We start from the raw sequence: 16,074 nt of genomic DNA, 5'->3' as shown, positions 1-16,074 counted from the left end.
ACTTGATGTTGTGTCAGTACACAAAATCAGTGCATCCGATGCATACACCTAACCACAGATTCCTCACCTTTAAGATATTCCCCAGTTGTCAGACTAGGGCCCTCATTACATCCTCGGCGGTCTTCCCAGAAGACCGATGAGGCTGCAGGCACCAGAATACCGCCATTGCTGGCGGTATGTCTGGCTCCTTATTTTGACTTTTCCGCTGGGCCAGCGGACGGTAACAGTGTAACCGTCTGCTGGCCCAGCGGAAAAGTCACATCAACATTGCTGTTGGCTCGTAATAGAGCCGGCGGCAATGCTGATGTGCAACGGGTGCAGTAGCACCCATCTCGCATTTCACTGCCCAAAATTCGGACAGTGAAATGCACGATAGGGCTATGCCTGGGGGGGCCTGCACTCCCCATGCCAGGTGCATGGGCAGTGCAGGGGCCCCCAGGGGCACCCGATTCCCCTTACCGCCAGCCTGTCCATGGCAGTGTCTATCACCATGGACAGGCTGGCGCTAAGGGGAGTCGAAATCCCCAGGGCAGCGCTGCCCTGGCAGATTATGACCGCCGGGACCGCCATGGCGGTATACCGCCGGTCCCGCCGCAGTCAGGTAGTGTTTATTTTATTAGTTAATTAAAACCATAAAAGTAATCCTTCTACATAAAACGTAATCAAAGCCATGCTCATACATTAAAACATATAAATTGCATAACATTTTAAATAACTGAGAGGAGGTATATTTCAAAAAGAAGAAGAATCCCTACTTGACTCCGGGTTCTAATACAGTACTTCATAGAGGTCTGGCCGTGTGGCGAATATTACCAACATACCTTTCTATCTTTAACGTTTTTACTCTAAGTGGGTGGACAATGTCTCTGTTTGCGCCCTCCCTATCCCAGGCTTCTTCCAGCAGACGCTTTTTTACCAGAGTAAATTTCCAAAAATTGAACCAATCTAATATTCAATATGGTGTTTTGTGGGTTGAATGCTTCGATTAGTGCTTGTCTGCAGGATCTAATCCCTAGGCTTTTTATTTCTTTTTTCAATAAACGTTTTCTATCTTCAGCCAGGGCCGGGCAAATGCAGACCACATGCATCAGGTTTTCTACCGCCCGATGACAAAGGCGGCACTCCTGTGTGCCCATTTGTGGCCCTTTCTTCCAAATTGGGATGAGGTCTGGCGTTGGGACATCACCCAGCCTAAGCCTTAAAAAGCATTGCTTGATTTTCCGTGAATAGGGGGCGGCCAAGAGCGTAGATTCTTTTAGAGTTTTATACGAATTAAGGGTCAGCCAGCCATGCGACCTTTTGGTCAGAGCCTCTTTGTCTTTTAACCAACTAAGCAGTTTACATGACTTATTGACTGCTTTGTTAAAAGCCGTCGTGGTAAGTGACTGATCCCAAACCCCACCTAGATTCAACAGGCTTACACTCCTTTCCAGATATCTTTTGTAGTTTCCATTGCCTCTTTCCAGGATGATTTCCTGACAGACTAGTTTGGCTAGAGACCCTTCTTGGGCGCGGCTCAGTTTGTAACAGCATTTGATGAAAGCTCCCGGTCGAGCCAGTGATTGTTTAACCAACATGAATTCTAGTCTGACCTGGGCAGCGGGAGCATGCCTTGGTAGCCGAAAGACACGCTTGTACGTCTTTATCAGAAGCTTCTCCAAAAGAGTTTCCTCCATACCCCTCATTATTTCTGCCCCATATGAGAGAGATGGCAGTAATTTGGCTCTCATTATGGCTGTAAAAATGTGGTGACGAGTACAATCAGCCTGTTGGCAGTACTATCGCCACTGTAGCCCTGGCGGTCAGCGACCGCCAGGGTTATAATGAGGGCCTAGATCTCAATCTTTCAGCAATGCCCGGTGTGCTGGAAAGTGGTGTTGTGCTGCTTCGCGTTGGGCCCCTAGCACCCCAAAAATGATGGAGTGGAATTGCATAAAAGTGCCACCCCTACACACTGATGTCAGTTTCTTTCATTTTACACCTTAAGACATGAATGTTGAGGTCCTCTCCTATTTTGATCAAACCATCAATGATTTCTAAAAAAAAAAGAAAACCATTGTGCTAGGGCATGATGTCCCTTCCTAAAACTATATGCTGTGACTGTAGGAACCAGATGTAGGTCACTCACCTGCATGGGGTGTGTCTCTGGTGTCTGTTTTTCGCCAGCGATTCTACAAGTGCTTACTTCTGCATCCATAAGCAATCCGTAACTGGGAGATAAGGCTCTATGTCATCCTGCGCCAGAAGAAGTCGAAACCTATGCACTGGTTCCTCTCGAACTCGCAGGCATGGGCCCGAACCCACTCCTTGGGACCTTGAAGCTAAATGTCCACCCTGAAGTCAAAGTCTTCTGGAAAGTCGAAATCAATGAGAAAACTAAAAAGAGAAGCAGGATGCCTCCACATCCTGCCACTCTGTGACCAGGAGAGGTCACAAGGGTATCACAATACTAGATGGTCACCTACGGGTTGCTTGGGTATGAAACCCTCCCCCAATTGATCCAAATGCACCCCGATTTCCCCAGACCATCAGCGATGCAGGAGTAAGTGAAAGCCTTCAAGGATGCCACGCTACAGATCTTCTGTGCTTACCCACTCCTTCTGGCATGCCTTTAGGCCCTCAGGATCCACAGAGGTCTACAGTTTAGTTTCCACCTGCAGCACCTCCCCTGATGCCAGCTAACCTTATCGTACTCATTCCTGATTCAATACTGGCTCTAGTACTGATGTCTACACCAACGCCAGGCTGCTGCTCCTTGACATTGGGGCCAAAATCTCAGTGCAGGCATTAGGAGCCAGCGTAATTCTTATTCCGATGTCTGACCCCAAACCTAATTCACCCTGATCTCGCCAATGTCATGCTATGAAATCAGAAAAGCACAACTGGTTATCAAACAGCCAGATTCTGCACCAAAGCAGTCATGCTAAGACAGACTCCATTATCTTTTTGGCTCTGATTATGACCAAGCATACAGGAAGGAAGGCGATGATGACGGTAGAGATGATGTTGATCTTCCTCCATCCTTATTATAATGATGAAAATTTGAAGCCAGTTTTCTTGATGCCTCCCCGGACACAGAGATAGATTTGCCACTTGAGCCACCTACTATAATTTCATAGTTATAGGTTGGAGGCAGCTGAAGTTTTGGATTTACAGTTGTCCTCCATTGAAACCCAAACTAATGTCCTTACAGAAATCCTGCAACCCATGGCCAGATACATCTGGGCCCTTGCTTCCTTTCAACAATGCCCTTATGGACACTTTGATGAGGACTTCGTCCAAACCATGTTCCTGTCCACCAGTGAAAAGATAAGTGGCCCGGTGTCACAGGTTGGTACCTAGGAACACTGTCTTTATCACCATGTACTCTTTACCAGAGACTTTAGGAGTGCCGGAATATATTAGCAAAGATAATCTGAATTAATTCCCATCCACACCTTCGGATGTTTTTTTTTATTGTATTGAGGCTTTCAGGAACTGACTGTTCTCTTCAGCCAGTTTGGCAGTGTGGTTTGTTTTTTAGGCCACTATATGCATGCCTTATTGGATAAAGCCAGCAAGATATTGCCGGCGGCCCTGGAAGACCTTAGAGCCTCTCTGGCACAGAAGTTAGATGGATAAGATGCTGCCAAGTATGTGATTCGTGCTGGTCTTTCCAATACTGACTGGGAAGGGTAGTTGGTGCTAGTGTTGCGCTTCGCCACCATGCAAGGTTGTGGTTTACAGGCTTTTAGAAGACATGTAAACTTTGCTCATGGAAATGTCCTTTGATGTCACTCACCTCTGCTAAAAAAGCTGATTCTGCTCTCGAGCAATTCAAAGATAATAGAGCTATAGTCCACCCTCTGGGACTGCTGACCCCTTATAAGTAGTTCACTTACCAGTTTTGGAAATTTAGGGGCTAGTCAAGAGTGGGGCAGGATTACATTTTTCCTCCTAGGGTAGTGGTCCAGTATGTTGAACAAATGGGTTATTCATATTATTCAGTATGGCTACGCCGTACCTTTTCTGTCTGCTCCACCACATCTACCACCTTTATCCCATCAGCTTTCAGAGATCCACATCACCATTCTGCTGCAGGATGGGTGAGAGTTGCTCTCCAAGGGAGCATTCAAGAGGCTCCCAGCCTTGGAATGAGGAGAGGGTTGCTACTTTCAATATTTCCTTGTGCTGAAAAAGGAAAGAAGCCTCTGGCCTACACTGAAATTTCAGTGTCTGAATGACTTCCTCAGGATTGACAAACTCAAAATTCTCACACTGGGCCAGATTCTAACCACACTGGATGCAGGAGACTGAATGGATGTGTCCTTGGACCTGCGGGAGTGATATTTTCATCTACACATCCTGTGGTCCGACAGGCATTACCTGAGGTTCAAGGTGCATTTTCAGTTTACAATACTCTCTTTTGGCCTTACCAGTGCCCCTTGGTTTCTTAGCCTCCTGCATTTGCCAGATCAACTATGAAAGGTTGCACATGCCAGATGTGCAGTGGAATATGAAATACCATTGGGCCCAACACTGTGGTAATCTGGCGGATTCCACTCCAAGTTTGGAAGGGATGTCCGATCTGCAGTTGGGGCGCCTCAATACAACTCATTGAGTGGCAGACCCCCTCCTCCTTTCCCCTCTCTAGAGCTGATGGTGGTAACAGACGCATCACTGCTGGATAGGGGAGATCATCTGGGGGAGGTGGAGGTCAAATGGCTATGGTTTCCAGAGAAAGCCCGGCTCATTTCAATCTGTTGGAGCTGCGAGCCACTCACCTGGTGTTGAAGACCTGGTGTTAAGGTTTTCCTGCTATTTGTCAAGAGGAGACTGTTGCAGGCTCTCAAGAGCAACTCTACTGCCTGATGGGACTGCAACAGGCAAGACACAGTGGTATTCTGAGTCCTTTCCCCGTTGTTGCTGTTTCTTTGGAGTTGGCTGGAGTCAACTTGGAACTCTTTAAGGATTGTGCAGAAGACAAACTTGTCTTCAAATCAATAAATTATTTCTGACATTCATCACTCCACATGAACTGGACACATTTTCCAATCATGTTGTCAGTTGCACAAAAATGGCTGGAAAAATTAGGGATAAATCTAGTATAATACTCAGCCATGCCAAAATATGTCTGTATATCTTCCATTTTTGTAGCACTTGGCAAGGTCAAGATATTATCAACTTAATTGGTTTTAGGTTTTACCCCTTTTCCCATGATGGTGCGCCCTAAATATGTAATTTCAGCACAACAGAACTTACATTTGCTGGCTTTTAATGCGATCCCCTTCAGTCCAGTGTAGGAAAGATGTTGCATTTCCCAATAAACCTATCATATCAATGATACTCATTAAGGAAAATCTGTCTACAATAAGCTCCTTTTTGAGATGACTCAAATCCACATAAAGCCTTATATCACCTGAACGTTTGGCAGCCACAACCATTGGAGACACCCACTGAGTTGCTTCTACTGCTTTAATTATCCCCTCGCCTTTTAACTGTTTCTAGCTGTTATCCTTTTACAGCTTCTTGCAAGCTCACAGGTACATTCCTGATGTTACAGGCTACAGGTTTCAAACATATGTAATGCACATACCCTTTCACACATCCTATTTTATTGGAAAAAATCTCAGGAAGCTCTTGAGTAAACCAATCCAGCACCATATCATTCTGGACTTGGGGTCAGAATTAGGGTCTAGATATATCCCAAAACATTTTTGATAAGGCCACCTCAGCACTGCATCCCCCTTAAGAGGAACATAGATCTTCAGGGAGGCATGGTTACTTCCAAACTCTATGTCAGCCACAAACTACCAAACCAATTCTATGGGCTTCCCTCCATAACTGTAAAGAGTGACATCTGGGGGACACAATTCCACATGCCCTTCAAAATAAGGAGCATACTCAACATCCGAAACCAACAAAAGCCTGACATCCTCATGGACACATTAAAACGCACTATATCTGAAAGGTGCTCATAGTGCGTATTAGAGACACAACTCACATCATTAATAATTGGTAGGACTACAACATCTTCCTCAGACCCAACTTGATACAATTTCTCCTTTACAACAGAAGATTTGCAACACTTGGCATAGCATCCCCTTATACTATATAGCTTGCACACAGCCCGTAAAGTCGTTGAAATTAGCAAAGTGATTAGGATTTCCTCAACTGTAAAAGGTTCTTTAACCTTGGAAATAACAACAGATTGTTTCTTTTGTTTGGTCTCAATAGCTTGAACGGCAGAAGTAGACTCATTAGTTTTTAGTTACTCCCTTATGAAAAGCATTGTATGTTCAATATCTTTGGATATATTTAAAATGCACATTTTGATTTCCTTTCACAGTGGATTTTTTTGGTGCAGAAGGACAAGACATTTTAGGGAATCTATTTAACATAAGTAACAAAGATGAGGGTGAAACGTCTATGAATGTGTTTGAAATGACCATTGAGAAATTGGATTTACATGTTCTTCCCAAAGTTTTTATCATTCTGCAGCAGTATTAGTTTGACAAAAGAAAGCAAGGTAATGAAAGAGTCTCTTGAAGACTAAGTAAGACAACTTTGGACATTGGCTTCATCATGTAACTTTGGGGAAAACCACAGATTAAAGACGTAGAGGCAGCAGGGCAGCTTAGCAAAGCAGGTGTCCAGCAAAGCAGCAGTCCAGCAGAATAGCAGTCCTTCAGCAGCACAGAAGTCTTCCCTGGCAGAGTAGTCACAGGTCCAGAAGTGTACTGAGTTGGTGATGTCAGAGGTCCAGTACTTATATCCAGTTGAACCTTTGAAGTGAAAGGCCTTTGAAGTGCACAAAGGTCCTGCCGTGGCTCCATGTTCACTACATGGGGTTAAGCAGCTCTTTGTGTGGGGACAGGACAAAGCCTATTTAGGAGTAAGTGAGGCTGTGCCCAGCTGCTCCCTCGCAACCCCACAGGATGGCACATCAAGTCACACCTAAGCCCCCATTGTGAGTGGCTGTCTAGATGCAATACACAAAGCCCAGCTGTCACCCACCCCAGACAAGTGATCAGAGACAGGCGGCAGGCACCAAATGGCTACAGTCAGAAAATGGCAACTTTCTAAAAGTGGCATTTTCAGAACTGTAATTTAAAATTTTACTTCACCATGAGTTGTGATTTTAAAATGTGATTCCAGAGACACCAAACTCGAAAAGTTTGTCTCGTCCATATTGCGAATTACACTGATAAGATGTAATAAGGTAATCCCAATGTTCTCCTATGGGAGAGATAGCCTTTGCTGTAGTGAGAAACGACTTTGAGAGTTTTTCTTTAGCAGGACATGTAGATCTTAAAAATACATGCCCTGACTTTTAACTCATGGAGCCAAATTTACAAGTGTAAGTTATACCTGCTGGTAATATGGTTGTGAACATCAGGAGAGATTTTATAATTAAGTGAGCTCAGTTTAAAAAAAATCTCTTCTAATATTCACAAACAATGGGGAACATTAATTAAAAAGGCATGACCAAAGCAATTGGTCAGGGCAAAGCAGGGTTGCACATAAAGTGGCTGCATAAGTACACCAACATGGGCTGCAATAGCAGGGGGTGCATGGCTATATGTGGGCATTGACAGGTTCGTAGAAGGCCTACAGGATGGAGATAAGGTATTCGAAAGATGTTCAGTAAGAGGTTTGAAGACGAGAGAGGGGGCATGTGGTAGTTCAGAAGGACACACAGAGGGGCAGAAGGAAAGAGCAAGGCAGCACAAGGGTTGCAGTGATATGGTGGTACATAGAACTGCTCCAGGAGGGCAGGTTGGAGAAAGAGGAGATGCAAGGGAGGCAAAGGTCATACATGGGAGTAGAAAGGAAAGAGGAGTGAAGGGCACATAATAGGGCACACAGAGATCTGCAGGGGTACAGTGGCACGCAGCAGGGGCATGGGGTGCACACCCACCCTCATACATCAAGACAACCACCACAGTACACAGATTCACCCACCATCATATATATGTAGAACTCTATGCAAGTACACCCGCCATCATACTTACGCAATCAATGAAGTAATACACCCATCATCACATGCTGACATACACACTGTCAAACGTCCACAACAACAACATTGTGACCCAGCCCATAGAAGCTAAAAGAAATGCCAAAAAATCCTGAGGTTCCCAGAAAAATATAAAGTTGGCAGGAAGTTAAGGTTAGCCAATATGTTAACAGTGGCTTCTTTTTTAAATGTTTGAAGTGATGAAATTATTGATTTAAGGTGCTACCTTTGCCTTGTATCAAAACTACCTCATACTTAGCTAAACTTAACTCTCACTTGCACAATACAGTCTAGCTATGTTACACAACATAAAAAAAAAAGGTAGTACACAACAAAATATAAAGCATTAAATACAACATATGCCAACAAACTTCTATAGTATGCCAGCACACCCACTTTATATGTGTCCACCTAACATCTTAGGACAGCACATCAACCATCGGATAGCCACTGTAGGAAAGTACCCTCTTTCTTTGCATGGTTACCCTCTTGTTCTGCCTTATGTCAGTGTGCTTGACTGTGTTCACTGGTATCCTGCTATCCCGAACCCCAGTGATTATGCTCTCTCTCTCCCAAAACTCTGTATTTCATCCTCAATTGGCACACTGGTGCCCCCTTATAAGTCCATAGTATATGGCACCTAGGTACCCAGGGCATTGGGGTTCCAGGGGATCCCTATGAGCTGCAGCATATATTTTGCCACCCATAGAGAGCCCAGGCAAAGGTTTCTGCAGGACTGCCATTGCAGCCTGCGAGAAAAGGTGCAAGCACCCTTTCACTGCCATTTTTACTGCACCAGGTCACTTATAAGCCACCCATATGGCAGGCCTTTCAACCCAGAGGGCAGGGTGCAAAGTACCTGTGTGTGAGGGCACCCCTGCACTAGCAGAAGTGCCCCAACAAACTCCTGGCCCATTTTCCCAGACTCCGTGAGTGCGGGGACGCCATTTTATGCGTGTACTGAGCATAGGTCACAACCTATGAATACCTACATAATGGTAACTCAGAACATGGGCATGTTTGGTATCAAACATGTTGGAATCATACCCCACGACTTTTGCAAGCATTGGTTGTATGATTCCATGCACTCTGGGGGTTCCTTAGAAGTCCTTCAGTATTGATATTTCAGCCTTCTGAGGGTTTCCAGGCAGCCCAAGCTGCTGCCACCTCCGAGACAGGTTTATGCCCTCCTGTTGCTTGAAAAGCTCGGGTCCAGGAAGGCAGAACAAAGGATTTCCTTTTGGGAAAGGGGTGGAACACCCTCTCCCTTTGGAAATAGGTGTAACAGGCTGGGGAGGGGTAGCCTCCCCAAGCCACTGGCAATGCTTTGAAGGGCACATTTGGTGCCCTCCTTGCATAAACCAGTCTACACCGGTTCAGGGACCCCCCAACCCCTGCGCTGGCATGAAACTGGACAAAGGAAAGGGGAGTAACCACTCCCGTGTCCATCACCACCCCAGGGGTGGTGCTCAGAGCTCCTCCACAGGGTCCCTGGCTTTTGTCATCTTGGATTCAAGGTTGGCAGGAAACTCTGGGAGCATCTGAGTCGCCAGTGCCAGCAGGTGATGTCAGAGCCCTCCCTTGATAGGTGCTTACCTGGTTAGGTGGCCAATCCCCCTTTCAGGGCTATTTAGGACTTCCTATTTGAGTGATTCCTCAAATTTGGATTGCAAGACTCCAGCAGGAATCCTCTGCATCCTCCACTTTGACTTCTGACTGAAGAAACTGCATCTGGACTCTTCAGGACCCTACAAGCTGCAACAAAGAAGCAAGACGCGTCCTTGTATCTCTGGCTCCTTTCAGCGACTGCAACGTTTCCCCGGTCGTGCATCCTCTGAGGACAGCCCGTCTTCAGCCTGCATCAGAAGGAACAAGGAACTCATGTGGGGTGAAGAAGTCTCTCCCCTGCTTCTGCAGGCACCAAATGCAACAGCGACCGGCTGCGTGGATCCCCTCTCCTGCTGAGCTGCGTGGATCCTGCATCGTGGGGGGTGGACTGAAGTGGTCCCGTTAGTCCTCTCTTTCAACTGTCTAACTTTGGTGGAGGTAAGACCTAGCCTCCCCATGCATGACAGCACCCCCGTACACCATGTCTTTTGCAGCTGCCAAGGCTTGTTGGCATCCCTCATCCAAGATCTTTGTGCATCTAGAAGCTCCGGTACCCAGCACTCTATTCTGTGACACACAGCTTCCTGAGTGGTTCTCCAGCGGCATGGGAACCTTTTTCGTAGTGCTGCATGAGCCTCTTCTGCAACTTTCTTGCCCCATCCTGTGGGACTCCTGTGTGTGATGCCTGGTGTTCTGTGGGCTCTCTGTGTCTCTGAGGGCCCCCTCTGACTTCCCCTCCTCGGTCGATTCCACCTGGTCCTTCCTGGTCCCCAGTAGAGCCCTTTTCCGCTAACCGCAAGCTTTTCATGTGCCAAGGCTTGTTGGCGGACTCTGATGATGCAAACCTGACTGCAATCCTCCATCCAGCATGGGACATCACTTGCCCCCCCCACCAAGGAACCCGACTTCACCTTCTTGGGTGCAGTACTGACTTTTCTTCTCCACCAGTGGTTCCCCTTTTGCACCTTCATGCCGGTTAGCAAGGCCTCCTTCTCTTCCTGGACTCTTCTGTGCTTCTTGGACTTGGTCCCCTTCTAACACAGGTCTTGTCCAGGAATCCTCTGTTGGTGTCTTGCAGTCTCTTCTGGGTTTTGCATAATTCTTCTTCACGCTCCTTTTTTTGTGTGTTCTAGGAAACTTGTTGTGATTTACTCCTGCTTTCCTGGTCACTGGGATGGGTTCTGGTACATCCCTTTGGGCTTTCTAAGTACTCCCAGCTCCCCTCTACACATGCCTAGCTTGGGGATCGACTTTCGCATTCCACTTTCTTATTATGTGGTTTGTGCTCCCCTAGGCCCATTTCTAACTATTGTGATTTTCACTAATTACACTGTTTCTAACTGTTTTATGCCTATTTCTGCAAACTAGTGTATGTAATTTGTGTATTACTTACTTCCTAAGGGAGTATAGCCTCTAAGGTATTTTTGGTACTTGTGTCACCAAAATAAAGTGCCTTTATTTTTGAAACACTGAGTGTTTTCTTTCATGTCTGTGAGTACTGTGTGACTACAGTGGTATTGCGTAAGCTTTGCATGTCTCCTAGATAAGCCTTGGCTGCTCATCCACAGCTACCCCTAGAGAGCCTGGCTTCTAGACACTGCCTACACAACACTAATAAGTGATAACTGGACCTGGTATAAGGTGCAAGAACCATAGGTACCACCTACACACCAGGCCAGCCTCTTACAGCCACCCCCTCAAAATTATATATGACCACTCAGCTTCCATTATGTGCTACTAACCACCAGTATACACCACCCTTCAGGCACCCACACAACCACTTGCATACACCCACAAACATATATCCATACACACACCTGCACATGCCGACACATCCAGCATCATAAATGCACACACTCATCATATGCCAGTACACCAATGACCATCATGTTCCTGCACATCTTTCATTAGCCAATGCTGTACTTTATCACTCCAAGAATGCAGTCGCACAATCCTAATCCTTTTGCAAATTTAGAAACATAATAAATGATTCTGTTAAACTCGTCATTTTAAGGTTTCTTGAGTAATAACACACATGGAAGTAATGACTGAATTACTACAGAGGGTATATGACACCCCTAGTGATCTTGCAATCTTCTTTCTGAAGATTATGTTGCTTCTGTCTGTTGGATGCCCAATTTAAAACATCAGCAAAAATGTGAATTGTGCCTTTCAGGGTCGGGCCGGGGAGGTCACGTACTAGCGCACGTGCCTCGCTTGCTAGACCCTGTTCTGTACAGTATAGGCCTTGGACCCTGCCTGTTGCTTACCATTTGCTGGCCTGCATGGCACTCTTCTTTACAGCCTCGTAATTCATCAGCGCATGCCTGGCATCATTTCTTTTCCTTTGTGTGGAGCAGGGATCAAGCACTAATTAATTCAACTTCATTAGTGCACGTCTGCTACTCCTGATGTGATCGAGGTACTATTTTGTTATTTTTAACTTCCAGTGCCCTGCAAACATAAAGTTTGTGACTCGCAAAAACATGCTCAGCAGGACAAACAAAATTGCAAAGTTTTATTTTTTAAAGCCAACTTTCTTTTGCTTTGCCAAATCAGCTTTTCTCACTTTGCACTCATTTTTATTTTGTTTTGCTTGTGGGCGCTGTTCTCAAAAGACAACAATCAACTTGTTCGAAATATTGCAAAGCAACAGTGTTACTTTATTATGTGTAATCTCTAAAATGATGCTTAAACACATAATCATGTAGTACACCCCAATTCACCTCAATCAAATCCGCCCCACTACTATCCACCCCAATCCAACCCACTTTATCCCACACCAATGCAGTCCACTCCAACCCACCCCCACTTCAATCCTCCCAACCCACCCCAATCTAACCTGCCCTACTCAAATTCACCCCCTCTATTAAAAAACAATCTGCACTACTCCAAAACAATCTACCCCACTCCAATCAAAACTATCTTCCCCACTTCAATTTGCCCCAATCCAGTCCAAAACAAAATGTCCCACTCCAATCCAAAACAATATGCGCTACTCTAATCTGCCCCAATCCAAAACACTCTGCCCCAACACAATCTACTGCATGCCAATCCAAAACACTCTGCCCCACTGCAATCTACTGCATGCCAATCCAAAACAATCTGCCTCACTCCAGTCTTCCCAATCCAAAACAATTTGCCCCACTGCAATCCAAAACAATCTGTCCCACTCTAATCTGCCCCACTCCCATCTGCACCAATCCAAGACAATCTGCTCCACTCCAGAGAGCCACACTCCAGTCTGCCACACTCCAATCAAAAACAGACTGCCCCATTCCAATCTGCCCCACTCTTTCCAAAACAATATGGCCCACTGCAATCCAATCCACCTCACCACAGTCTAATCCACCCTCTCCATCCCAATTCACCCCAGTCCCATCCACCCCACTCCCATCCAAACAACCCCACTCCACCCCAATCCACCCAAATCCAATCCACCCTAATACAATCTGCCCCACTCCAACCCAAAACAATCTGCCCACTCCAATCCAAAACAATCTGTTCCACTCCAATCTGGCCCATTCCAATCTGCCCAATCCAACCCAAAACAATCTGCCCCACTCCAATCCAAAACAATCTGTTCCACTCCTCTCCGCCCACTCCAATCCTCCCCACTTCAAGCCAAAACAACCTGCCCCACTCCAATCTACCCCATTCCAATCCAAAACAATCTGCCCCACTTGAATCCAAAACAACTCGCCCCACTCAAATCCATTTCAAGCTGTCCCATTCCAATCTGCCCCACTTCAGTCTGTCCCATTTTAATCCAAAACAACCTGCCCCACTCCAACCTACCCCACTACAATGCCAAACAACCCACTCCAATCCAAAACTATCTGCCCCACTACAATCCAATCTACCTCTCTTCACCCCAATCCAACCTACTTAATTCCAATTCATCCCACTCCAGTCCATCACAAACCACCCCACTACAAACTTGTCCACCCCACACCAATCCGATCCAATCCAATCCACCCTACACCAATCCAATCCACTTCAATCAAGCCCAGTCCAACCCACACCACTCCAATCCAATCCAATCCACCTCACACCAATCCACCCCACTCCACTCAAGCCACCACAATCCAATCCACCCTATTCCACTCCAAACCACCCCACTACCTTAATCCACTCTAACCCACTCCACTGTCTTCCACCCAACTCAACTTCACTCTATGACACTCTTTGCCACTAAATTCTACTCCGCTTTAGTCCACTCTATGACACTCCAATCCTCCCACTTCACTATATAACATTCAGACAAATCCACTCTATGACACTCTATGACACTCTACTCCACCACTCTGAGCCACTAACCTTTAGCCATGCTAAACAGCAGACACAATTGTTGTACAACATGGCAAAACAAAGTCAATAGCTTTTGTATTGGCAAGATCTATTGTCTTTGCCAGTGCTTGTTTTAGTTTATGCTACGTGGGAAGGGTGTGGCAGAGCCACGGAGGCCGTCGGTTTCTGGTTCTTGCTTTGTGCAGGCTGTGATTAGCAGCCGCCTCACTCTTGTCCCCTGATTTTGCTCTTCAGCTCGCTGATGTCAATATTGCTATTGATGCACTATGTACTGCATGGTTATTTTAATGTACATTTTAAACAAAGGCTGTACCTGATACTGGCGTTTATCGTGATCTACACAGAACAACACAGATATTAGGTCAACTATTTTGAGCTGTAAAGACCAAAAAGTTAAAAACATAAAGTTTGAAAAATCAATAGTTTGAAACGAAAATGTTTGAAAATTCGAAGTCCAAAAATCATAAAAAATCGCTAGAGGCTCACCGAAGTCATTTCACCATCACTCTCCAGGTCTCCCCACATATGCCAATGCTTGCCTGGTAGCTGTCAATTCTTCATAGTTGTATGTCCAGTCCTGTCACTTTCACCTGACATTCAACTACTGAACGGCAATGGACTGCAGTGATGATTCTGCAAGTTCATAACAGACAAAATGCATTTTTTTCAAAGTGTAAAATGGTGTTTAGACACAACTTCACCTTAAAAATAACCCGTCATATCTTTAAGCAATATCTGCTGTCATTTTTCAGTTGGCCTTTATTAACTTTATGGAAGAGCACATTAAACAATCATCTTACTGGATGTCTGCTAGAGTAAAGTGAAAATCCACTTTAAGCATTCAGTAATCAAAACAACTTGGGTCTTTAGTGCCACACACTTTTATCATAAAGAAAGCATTTACATAAGCGCCAGTGGTGGGAGAGCAGAACATAAATGTGTTGAGCAACACATAAATGTGTTGAGTACTTGTCTGGTGGACATCACATGGTAAATTTCGAAACACAGGTAGGTAGGATAGACAACTGGACCAGACTGTGGCCACTCTCTACTGAGCAGACCATGTCCATCTGCTAATGGGGAAGAAAGAACAAAGGCCCAGAATTATACTTTTTGACGCAAAACTGAACTAACACTGTATACATCAAAATGTTTAGCGCTGACTAGCACCATTTTTTAACGCCACCCAAGTGGCATACTTATATTATGGTGCTGGGTGGCGCTAAAAATAGGTTAGAGTCAAATTTTTTGCTGTTAAGCATTGCACATTGTCGTAAGGCAAAATGACTCTAGCACTGGAAAAATATGTGTACTATACCTCACAGCACACAATTCATTGCAACCATCCCTACAGTACCCAGACATGTGCCCGTAGCACCACCAATCTGCACATTGACAACACATCCACATAAGGCAGCCACCACACCATCATGCAGTGAGTATGCTGCCTGGGTGGAGGGAAAAATAATCTGAGCAGATGCTGGGGGAATAGCAGTCTGGTCCTATATCATTGGAAACATGCCACTACCCAGACCAACTAAACTGGTGTAGTGTGGAACCACACATCTTGATGCTGAACAGCAATGTGCCGCTACAGAAAATATGTACCACAGGTAGCAAACTGTAGGTCACAAAAGTTACAGGCTGAGCCCACAAGTACTCTGACACAACCATGTGAGACACATAGGAATGGGAAAATAAACACACACATACAACACATGGTGTGTGACTGTGAACATAATGGTGTATTATTCCACGTTGATGGGTGGAGGGATGGTGCATGGGCAAGTCTGGTGTTGGTAAGACTGCCAGTGCAGTGTACCCTTTGCAGTTGGTATTATGAGTCACACGTTGGGATGGCGGGTGGAAATCTGTCTGCACATGGTAGCTCTGGGGGGCACTTAGCACCACATTGTTGATGGATCAAATAGAGTCAGTGTCAGTCTTCGGGTGCATTGGGTGTGACAGGAAACGCTGCACTTAGCTCTGCAAATCAGGCAGTGGAAAGGGCAAAGGGGCAGAGCATTGGACCCCCTGCACAGTCCATGCCAGGTGCATGGGCTGTGCAGGGGCACCCAGGGGCACACCACACCACATCACCACCAACCTTTGAATGGGGATTTCACCGCCATGCAAAGGCTGGTGGAAAAGCGGGAACA

General features: G+C 45.7%; 1 protein-coding gene across 2 annotated transcripts in view; it reads left to right on the top strand.

Moving 5' to 3' along the window:
• The window catches only part of FTCDNL1 (formiminotransferase cyclodeaminase N-terminal like), a 534,412-nt gene that overhangs the window by 283,103 nt on the left and 235,235 nt on the right, over window positions 1-16,074 (top strand). The gene's annotated exons all lie outside the window — the stretch shown is intronic.

This window comes from Pleurodeles waltl, chromosome 3_1 (assembly GCF_031143425.1).
Source record: "Pleurodeles waltl isolate 20211129_DDA chromosome 3_1, aPleWal1.hap1.20221129, whole genome shotgun sequence".
Lineage (NCBI taxonomy): Eukaryota > Metazoa > Chordata > Amphibia > Caudata > Salamandridae > Pleurodeles > Pleurodeles waltl.
This window is presented reverse-complemented; position numbering and strand designations above follow the sequence as displayed.